At 34.6% G+C, this 10,598-nt stretch overlaps 1 long non-coding RNA gene across 1 annotated transcript in view; it reads right to left on the reverse strand.

Annotated features, from left to right (window-relative positions):
* Positions 1–10,598, reverse strand: part of LOC111473752 — a 15,957-nt gene that overhangs the window by 3,919 nt on the left and 1,440 nt on the right. The gene's annotated exons all lie outside the window — the stretch shown is intronic.

The raw sequence follows: 10,598 nt of genomic DNA on the forward strand, positions 1-10,598 counted from the left end.
TTTTTTTTAGTTATGAATTGAACAAAAAAAGAGAATTGGAGATATTTAAATAAGATTTAAATATTTTAATTATGAATAGTGATAGATACTCAATATGTGCTGGAATTAATTGGAATTGACATTTTATTTAATGTTAAATATTAATTAAAATTTTTAATTAATCATTTAATATTATTTTGATTCGTAATTAATTGTTAGATTAAATAAAGAAAGTCAAAATGTTTACTCCACCTAATGAAAAAATCCATGCTTGAGTTAGTGGAATATTGAGGGTCAATATATGGTTTAACCAAACTTGCATGCTTGCCACATAATCCCACAAATTAGAGTGGAATTTTGAGTGCCAAAATTTGGTAATCTCAAATTTGCATGAACATGCAAATATGACTCTATAAATAGAGTGATCAATGTACATGAAAATTCTTCTTCAAAAACTTTGAAAAAATCTCTCAAAACTCTCTCTTTACCTATACTAAATTTCTATCAAGTTTCATCACTCACCGGATTCCACAATCCTATTCTAAGGTCGGAGAATAGTACGAAAGACACTAGCGGTGGTTCGAAACCATTCGTTTGGAAGAATGAATTTGAACTACAAAAGGTCAGTATTCAAACTCAATAAGTTTCAAAGCTTTTGAACATGCTAGAAAATTTACTATAATTGATGTACTTAGAGTGCTTAATATCCAAATTTCTTCCGCACGTGTTATAATAACACCAACAAAATGAACCTAAACTGACAACATAATTTATGAACAAAGGAAACAAAAAGATATTTAAAAAGAGAGAAAACCCAAAAAGTAGCAAATTCCCTCAAACATTGAAAATGGATAGCCATTCACCGTGAGAAAAACACAAAAAAATGGAAGAAAGAGGGTGCCAATGAAGGAGTAGGGAAGCAAATGGGGAAGAAGAAATATAAGGGAGATGGGGGGCTTTGGTGCTTCAAAGCTAGATTATGGCGGGCAAAAATATCTCTAGATGCACTAAATTTTGTCACGTAACATACATACACAATAGGCAAGCGTCAGAAATGCTATCAAGGTCTTTCAATGCGTGTCAATTTAGTTGACCTTGTCCATAATATTTTGTGCTTTCAGAGAGATATTTCTTCTAACCATGGTAAACCAAATATTGATTCTCATTTTTGCTGCATTTTCATTTATCGCAAAACAAATTATTGGAAGATTTAAAATATGAGTATTGTAGTCTACTAATCCTCGCAGAGTTCCTGACCGACGCGATGCGTGCTAAGTTAGGAACAATGAGTATTTCTATCATTTGGTATGTATGATGTTACATGCTGCTAAAGAAATTAGTAGACGGACAGTAATTGCTAAAGAAATTAGTACACGGACAGTAATTGATTGAGAGTGAGTCTTACATACTAGTCTTAAAATTCTAAATAACCATATAGAAGTAACCTAAGGAGAGGTAATTGAAATATCTTACTAACTTACAAATGATCCAAGTAAAAGAAACTAGGAATTAACTGAGAATAAAACTTAAGAACAACTAGAATGATAAGTAATAAACTTGTGAATGACAAGTTAGCTATTTATTAAGTAAATTAATTACTTATCAAGATTATTTTAACTTTTTTGGCCAAATAAGAAGTTGCAGGCCAATCGAGGACGAGACCAGCAGGCTCGAGACAACAAGGAACCCTTTTCTAAGTCTGTTTTAAGTACATGTGCTTTTGTTGTTGAAAACTTACTTTGATATTTTGTGTTGTAAAATATACTTGATTCACATGTTTTACTTGTCATGTTTGAAATTTTTTGTTGTATGACCGAGTTTCGAAGCAAAATATCTATGTTAGTGGTAACTCATGTGAATCGAGCTGTCGATGAACATGTGTTGCAGTAGAATTGCTCGAGAAATATGCAGTAACATCGGGGATCGTCCTAAGGCATCCAGTCGTGTCTGTTTATTTTGGATTTCTACATTTAGTTTTAAATTGTTTGTTGACTATTGGTCAAGATAAGAAGCGCTGCTCGAGAACTATGAGGTCACAGAGGGTGTCATCCTAAGGAATCCAGTCGTCTGTTTATTTTAAATTTCTACGTTTCTTTTTTAGTTGTTTGGTTGTGGTCGATCGAGGTAAGAAGGTGTAACACCCAAAAAATGAAGCAAAGCCACCCACGTAAGACCAAAAGGATCCAATAACGAAATTAAGAAGATTAAGCTAGGAAAAGGGTCTTAAGCAAGTCATTTCTAAACACTAATGAGTAACTCTAAGGACTAAGGCCTTTCGAGAAGTATTGGGAATAAAAGCCTAAGCGAAAAGGACAAAAAGGTCACTTTCCAATTTTTAAGGAACTTTTTGGATATTTAATTCCTTCTAGTGGGAATTTCAAGATACTCAAGGACCAAAAAATGACTAAGAAGATAGTAATAAAATATTCTAAAAGTTGTAAATTACCAAATTACCCTGATGATATGGATAATTATGAAAGTGTCATTCTATGGAACAAGAAGATAGTAAGTTGCCCTAGCCAAGAATCAAAAACTCCTAAGACCTCCCGCGGTACAACGTGCTCATGACTTAGACTACGCTGCTTGGAACGCATGAAGCCTTGAGCTTAGGTGTTCAGACTGTATCATAGGGAAAATCCTTGATGCAGGATTATACTACATCTCCTGGAACTTAAGAAGTCTTGAATGTTGGTTTTCAGACTATGCCGCTTGGAATGCATGAAGTCTTGGGCATAGGTTAGCAGACGGTATCGGAGGGCAAGCCTTTAGATGCGGGTTAAGACTACGTCGCTTGGAACTCATGAAGACATGAACGTAGGTTAAGACTGTTGTTGGGTTTTATGTCCTAAAACTCATAGTTTGTAAACAAAAACATATTCTATTTTCAATAAAGTTATTATTGTTGTTTATTCAGTAAAGATTGTTATTGAATAAAATGAACTTTACGATTATTAATCTAAATCAAATAAACTAAGAACACTCTGACTATAATATGATTACTTGAACTATATGTAGAGACATAAGAGTGGATCAAATTCAAGTATATAGTCAAAATGATCTACAGTACAGGGATAAGGCTGAGTACCTTAACATAGGAACAATATGGATGCGGCCCACTTTTGTATATGACATAAACAATGTGATCACTAAATTGTACATGTGGAGACATGTGAGTGGGGGCGTCCTATGCAATGAGTATTGCATAAGATCGGACCATGAAGAAAATCACTCTCACTTGATAATGTCGCTTACTGCTGAGACTGATTTTCTTTTCATTCGATGACCTAGGTAACTTGATTTTAATCCTGAGCTAACCATGAACTCCTGTTTATTCGGAATTATCCTTAGATTTGCATGGGTGAGAGTGGCTCAAGTTTGCCGACTCAATAGGCCTCCCATTTCATGGGTAAGGTTGGATAAATGGCTGGAGACGTGGGGTGCAAGATGGAATTCACTCCTATCCACTTTTAAGGATAGAAGAGAGGTAGTTCCCTTAAGCACTGACTCTAGGTCTTGAACAAGGGGCCCCACCCTCTCATTGGCCTGAGAGGGATTCGGTTTACTTGTTAAACCACAAACAAATTGTTCATTAGAGGATCAGTGAGACATAAGGAACAAGAAGTAACTTCAAGGGAAAAATGGTAAATTGACCCAGCTCTAGTTACGAACAACTTGTGAAGGATCAACTTACTAATCATTGTTATATCAAATGTACATAAATATATCTACAGTGAGGGGAGTGCAACTACTAGGCTATAGTGGAGTGTCCTAGTAGTTAACGAATTTTAGTTAACAAGGTTAATGAGTTAAACTGGTTAATCTTGGATCGTTGGAGCCCATGATCTATAGGCCCATTAGGTCCTTCTGCTAGCTCATATCGGACTAAACCATAGAACAGTGTGACGAGTGAGTTCGAAGTGTTCGAATTCAAATTAGGGAATATGCACTATATATATTCGATATATTTAACCACATTTTTTGTTTTATTTACGACTTAAACAAAAAGAGAGAATCTGAGATATTTAAATAAGATTTAAATATCTTAATCAAATATGTGTCGAAATTGATTGGGATTTGCATTTGAATTAATATTAAATATTAATTAAATAGTTTAATTAATAATTTAATATTACTTTAATTTGAAAATAATAATTGAAATTAATAGTTGAATCAAAATTTGACTTCATTTAATGGAAAAATCCATGTTTGAGTTGGTGGAATTTTGAGGTGTCAAAATTTGGTTTAACCAAACTTGCATGCTTGCCAAATAAACCCCACAAATTTTAGTGGAATTTTGAGTGTAAAAAATTTGGTGAACTCAATCTTGCATGCTTGCCACATAATCCCAAACATTTGAGTGGAATTTTGAGTGTCAAAATTTGGTGATCTCAAATTTGCATGAACATGCAAACATGACTCTATAAATAGAGTGATCATGGTACATGGAAGGTCTTCCAAGGGCAAAACCTTAAAAAAAAAAAAAAATCACAAACTCTCTCTTCATATATACTAAATCCCTCCCAAGTTTAGTCACTCACTGGATTCCACAATCCCGTTCTAAAGTCGGGGAATAGTGGAGAAGACACTAGTGGTGGTTCGAAACCGGTTCGTAAGAAAAAAGAAACTTGAGCGACAAAAGGTTAGTATTCAAACTCATTTAGTTTTAATGCTTTTGAACATGCTAGCTAATTTACTTAGATCCAAATTGATTCCGCGTGTGTTATATTAACACCATCAACTGTATCGCTTGGAACGCATGAAGCCTTGGACATAGGATTGTTAGGTGCATAGCTAGTGCCGTAAATCCTAGGGGGAGTGTCTTGGAGAACGAATCAATAACAGAACAACAACAAAGAAAGTACCAGGAACAAGAGAAAGATCAAGGTCTAGAACAAGGATTAAGATCCAAGTTCTAAGAACAAGAACCAAGAACCAATAACCATGTACTATGGCCCTTAAAGGATAACCAACGTTTCATAATCTAGGGACCAAGGTCCTCAGGATAATCAAGATAAGAACCCCAAGTCAAGAACAAGAACTGGAGAACTTAAGTACTTACAACAATAACAAGAACAAGAACAAGATAACAACAAATAATGTGGTACCCTAGAATATTAAGGACACAATTAAGAACCTACAAGTAGGCTACTTACAGAGTCTTTGTCTCGTTCTTTATTCTCCATTTTTTTAGGTAATAAAGAGTTGGTCAAGGTCGGGAGCAGACTCTGAAGTAGGTGCCATAGACAAACCTCACTCGTTGTCCTCAACCCATTTGTTTTAAAATATTTTGTGCTTGTTCCTTATTTTCTGTTTTAAATACTTATGTATAAACTTTATTTTGATATTATGTAAATATAATTTTTTAAATTCTTTTGTTTATTTCAAAAAAAATTTACCCATCTTTTAGAACCATCGCGACAGCCCGATCCTTACAGAGTGGTATCAGAGCCCAAGGTTTCTCTATGTCCTAGCTTAGGAGGACTCCCTACCGAGACCAAGTAAGTATGCCTTTAAACTCTTAACTTTAAGTATGCCTAGAATTTTAAGTTATTGGATGCATGATCTCTATCTTCATCATTCATTGCCTGTTTATAGGTCAATCGACCCTCAATGTCATTATCAAGTATGATGACTTGAGTTTCTGACAAACTCAAGTAACGATCGGGTTGAGTTATAACCCTCCCACTACGTCGAGGCATTCTCAACTCTTAAGGAGGATGTGATTGACAAGAAGTGTTAGCTCCATCAACAACTCTTGTTGAAGGACCAGCTTGATCAACAACTCTTGTTATTTTATCAGTAGCTTCTTTAGAAATCTCACTTAATACTAGTTTGCTGCGAGGTTGATGATTTCTTACGTGGTCTTCTTCTAAGAATGTAGCGTTTGTTGATACAAACACTCTATTTTCTTGAGGGTCATAAAACAAACCACCTTTCGTCTCTTTGGGGTATCCTACGAATATACATAATTTTGAACGACGTTCTAATTTCTTGGAGTTTTGCAACAACACATGTGTTGGACATCCTCAAATCCTGAAGTGATGTAAACTACCTTTACGCCCTTTCCATAACTCATAAGGTGTTTCTGAAACACTCTTAGTCGGAACCATGTTCAAAATGTATGTAGCAGTCTCCACTGCATATCCCCAAAACGGATCGGATAATTAAGCGAAACTCATCATAGACCGAACCATGTCTAATAGAGTTCTATTTCTCCTTTCTGATACACCATTTTGTTGAGGCATACCCGGGGCTGAGAGTTGAGACCATATTTTATGTTCTATCATATAGTCCTGAAATCTTAAGTACATGTACTCTCCTCCTCGATCTGATCGAAGTGTTTTGATAGTTTTACCTAATAGATTCTCAACCTCAGTCTTATACTCTCTGAATTTTTCAAGAGCTTCGGACTTGTGATGCATTAGGTAAAGATAATCATACCTTGAATAATCATCAATAAAACTGATGAAATATTTATACCCTCCTCGTGCTTTGACATTCATTGGACCATAGAGATCTGTGTGCACGAGTTCTAAGGTTTCTTTGGCTCTATAAATTTTTTCGGAAAACGGTCGCTTAGCCATTTTACCTTCAAGACAAGACTCACATGGAGGTAAAGAGTTGTCTTCTAACTCATTTAGAAGTCCTCTTTTAACCAATCTCTCAATCCTATTGAGATTAATGTGGCCTAGTCTTATGTGCCAAAGATAGGTATTAGGAGAAATCTTTTGTCGTTTATTTTGAGTTTCAGCTATTTTAAACATCTCGGTATTTAAAATAGCTTTTGTTTCGCTCGGTTTGAACATATATAAGTTGTTTTCTAGTTTTGTAGAACAAATATGAATACCTCTTTTGAAAATGAACAGTTCATTGATTTCAAAAGATACTTTATACAATTGTTCTAATAAACAAGAGATAGATATTAGATTTCTTTTCATTTCAGGAACAAAAAGTACATTATCTAATATAATGAATCTATCTCCAAAAAACAACTTTAAATTTCTTACTGATCTTGCTGAGACAACCTCTCCTGTTCCAACCCTAAGTGTTATCTCGCCATCCGCAAGCATTCTCCAAAAGCTAGTTTCCTGGTAAAAAGAACAAATATGATTAGTGGCCCCTGAATCTAGTATCCAAGTTGAGTTATTATACTCTACTAAACATATTTCTACAACGAGTAAATCATATTTACCTTGTTGTGTCTTTTCGGCTTTCTTCTCTGCAAAGTATTTTGGGCAGTTTCTCTTCCAGTGTCCGTTTTGGTTGCAATGGAAACATTTTCCTTTATCTGCTTTTTGAACATTGTGTTTTCAGTTAGTAGGAATCTTATTTTTCCCTTTACCCTTCTTCTTCATCAAAACACTATTGAAGGACCAGACTTATTTTTGGAGGACGATCCTCGTAGTAATTTCTTGGAGATAGCAACATTTGCTTCTCCTGTTTGTCTCTTGTTCGTTAAGAGGGATTGATAAGTCTGTAGCACATTGAGAAGAGTAGTCAAGTTATATTCTATTTTGTTCATTATCACATTTGTGCGAAACTGGAAGAAGCTCTTCGAAAGAGACTCCATGATAAAACTGACTTGACTCTTCTCATCTATGACAGCTTCATTTTCTTCTGCCACATTGAAATGGACCATCATGTCCAAGACATGTTCTCTAACTGAGATCCCTTCTTTCATACGGCAGTTGTAAACGTATTTTATTGCATCATGTCTAAGGGAGAAAGCCGGTTGTCCAAAACATCCCTTTCAGAGATTCCATAATCTTTTTAGCAGTACCCATAACATTGCGTTTCTTAGCCAAAACATCAGATATGCTGGCTAAAATGTACACTCGGGCTTTATCATTTTCCTTTGACCATCTGTCATATGTATCCTGAACTATTCGGTTTGCATTTGAGCTGGGGTTTGGAGGACATTCCTTAGTTAAAAAAAACCTTAAATCATCAATTACAAGTGTTGTGTTTAGGTTTGATTTTCAAGTTGCGTAATTGTCGCCGTTTAATTTCTCAAAAGCGAGTAATTGTACTATTGAGTTTGTAATGCTATGATATAAAGAAAATTCTATTAGTGATTTGACTTAATCCTGTTTAATCCAATCATTTTTAGCAAATGTAATAATGTACCCAAAAATTATTAATTTGCAACGATACTTTAGTGAGTTAGAGCAACTACTACTGAGGGGCAGCCAATCACTCATTCACTAAACCAAGACATTCTTGACTTAAACGATAATCCCAGAATAACTCTTGTTCCTATAGTGTTTTTAGTTATCGCTATTTTGGTCAAGAATATACTAACTCTTAGTAATTCTTCGTAAGTGTGACCCGCCAGTTTCAGACCTCAGAGATCAGTCCCAACAATGCTATCGATTGAAAAAGCCAAAGTTGGGAATGGACCTAAGAAATCCTATCCATTTCTGGAGTTTGCGTTGTTTTGACTCCCATGTTACAACCCTCCGAATAGGTAGTTGCTCTAGGGCAACATGCAGGTGGAACATGGGAATCTCACGGTGCTACCTAGTGGTGGAGACCATAGGACGTGTTGATATACTTTCTTCTCCCACTTACTATAAATACTTTCTCTATTCACCTTGTTATTGACTCATGCAAATACCTTCCGAATGGAGGACGCTCCCAGGGCGACACGAGACCGAGCATGAATCTCACGGTGTGAATTTTTCAGAGAGCGTGAAAGGAAAACGATGTATCTCATATACCTTTTTCCTCCCACTATGTATTTTAGACGGTTGGGTATACTCATTACTTATGTATATTCCGGCTAATTGAATATAACTTAAGTCTAGGTGAGTTTTCTAAAACTTAGATCACACAAGCATGCTCATAAAACTGGGCTAACTAAGCTCAAGTACTGATCCGATCTCCAGGTAGTACGTGTTCCGTAAACCGTCAACTTAAGTACCTCCAGCCTTAGACAAGATCGTGCCATGTGAGCTTTCTTAAAATTGTAATTTTATAAGACACGACCTATTTTAACTATTAAAATTGATCGTGCTCGGTTCTTAACCCTAAGTGAGCATGCACTTATCTTTATTATAGATTTTAACGTCTATCTTGATATATGACGTTGAAAATAACCTATAACATGCATCTAGCATGCTTTATATTACAATTACATAATCATCCATTCCATGCAATAATATAACAATTTATATCTATCACTCATGGAACTCTAAACATGCATACTATATATTATAACATACTTGGAATGCATGAAACATGCTTAGCCTATGGTGGGATTTTAAATCTATATGACATACTCTATGCATATACATTTTCTATTTAATTAAAACATACATTCATAATGCATAATTCATTAAACACACTAAAGTGGATTGGTTTTGGCATTTTAAAGCAAGCAATTAACTAAATTATTACATTAATAATTAAAAATAACTTGAACCGCTCCCGAGGATCACGAGCTGGGAGAACCAACCCTTAAAAACGTTGAACCGAACCCCAAAGGCAGAAAAAACACTCGAATTGCCTCTTCCATCTTCTTCTTTGGTTCAGCTTGCTATCTCTTCAATTTTCGATCAATTACAACCTAAAATGGACTCTAATGACTTCATAAAAATTACAGACCTTTCTTCACTCATTAAAGCTCATAGACATTAGGCTTGTTACAAGAATTGCATCAAATGGAAGCATAAAAAAATGCAAAAACCAAAAACATCCACTTTAGCAACCACAATATTTCATTCATGAAATAGTACCCACCATGCTCAAATTAATGTAAATAAAGTGCCTAAAATCATGCTCTAATACTAATTGATGGTGTAATAGAACACATGCGGAAGCAATTTGGATCTTAGGCACTCTAAGTACATCAATTATAGTAAATTAGCTAGCATGTTCAAAAGCATTAAAACTAAATGAGTTTGAATACTAATCTTTTGTCGCTCAAGTTTCTTTATCCTCACAAACCGATTTCGAACCTCCACTAGTGTCTTCTCCACTATAATCTGACCTTAAAACGAGATTGTGGAATCCGGTGAGTGACTAAACTTGGGAGGGATTTAGCATATATGAAAAGAGAATTTGTGAGATTTTTTTTTTCAAGGTTTTTCCCTTGGAAGAACTTCCATATAATATCATCACTCTATTTATAGAGTCACGTTTGCATGTTCATGCAAATTTGAGATCATCAAATTTTTACTCTCAAAATTTCTTTCAAATGTTTGGGATTATGTGGCAAGCATGCAGGTTTGAGTTCACCAAATTTTGACACTCAAAATTCCACTAAAATTTGTGGGGTTTATTTTACAAGCATGCAAGTTTGGTTAAACCAAATTTTGATACCTCAAAATTCTACTAACTCAAACATGGATTTTTCCATTAAATGAAGTCAACATTTTGACTTTCTTCATTTTGAATTATTAATTTGAATTATTAATTTCAAATTAAAGTAATATTAAAAGATTAATTAAACTATTTAATTAATATTTAATATTAATTCAATTGCAAATAATTCCGACACATTTGATTAAGATATTTAAATCTTATTTAAGTATCTCAGATTCTCTCTTTTTGTTTAATTCATAAATAAAACAAAGATGCGGTTAAATATATCATATATATGTAGTGCATTCTCCCTA

Source organism: Cucurbita maxima, unplaced genomic scaffold (genome assembly GCF_002738345.1).
Source record: "Cucurbita maxima cultivar Rimu unplaced genomic scaffold, Cmax_1.0 Cma_Scf00158, whole genome shotgun sequence".
NCBI lineage: Eukaryota > Viridiplantae > Streptophyta > Magnoliopsida > Cucurbitales > Cucurbitaceae > Cucurbita > Cucurbita maxima.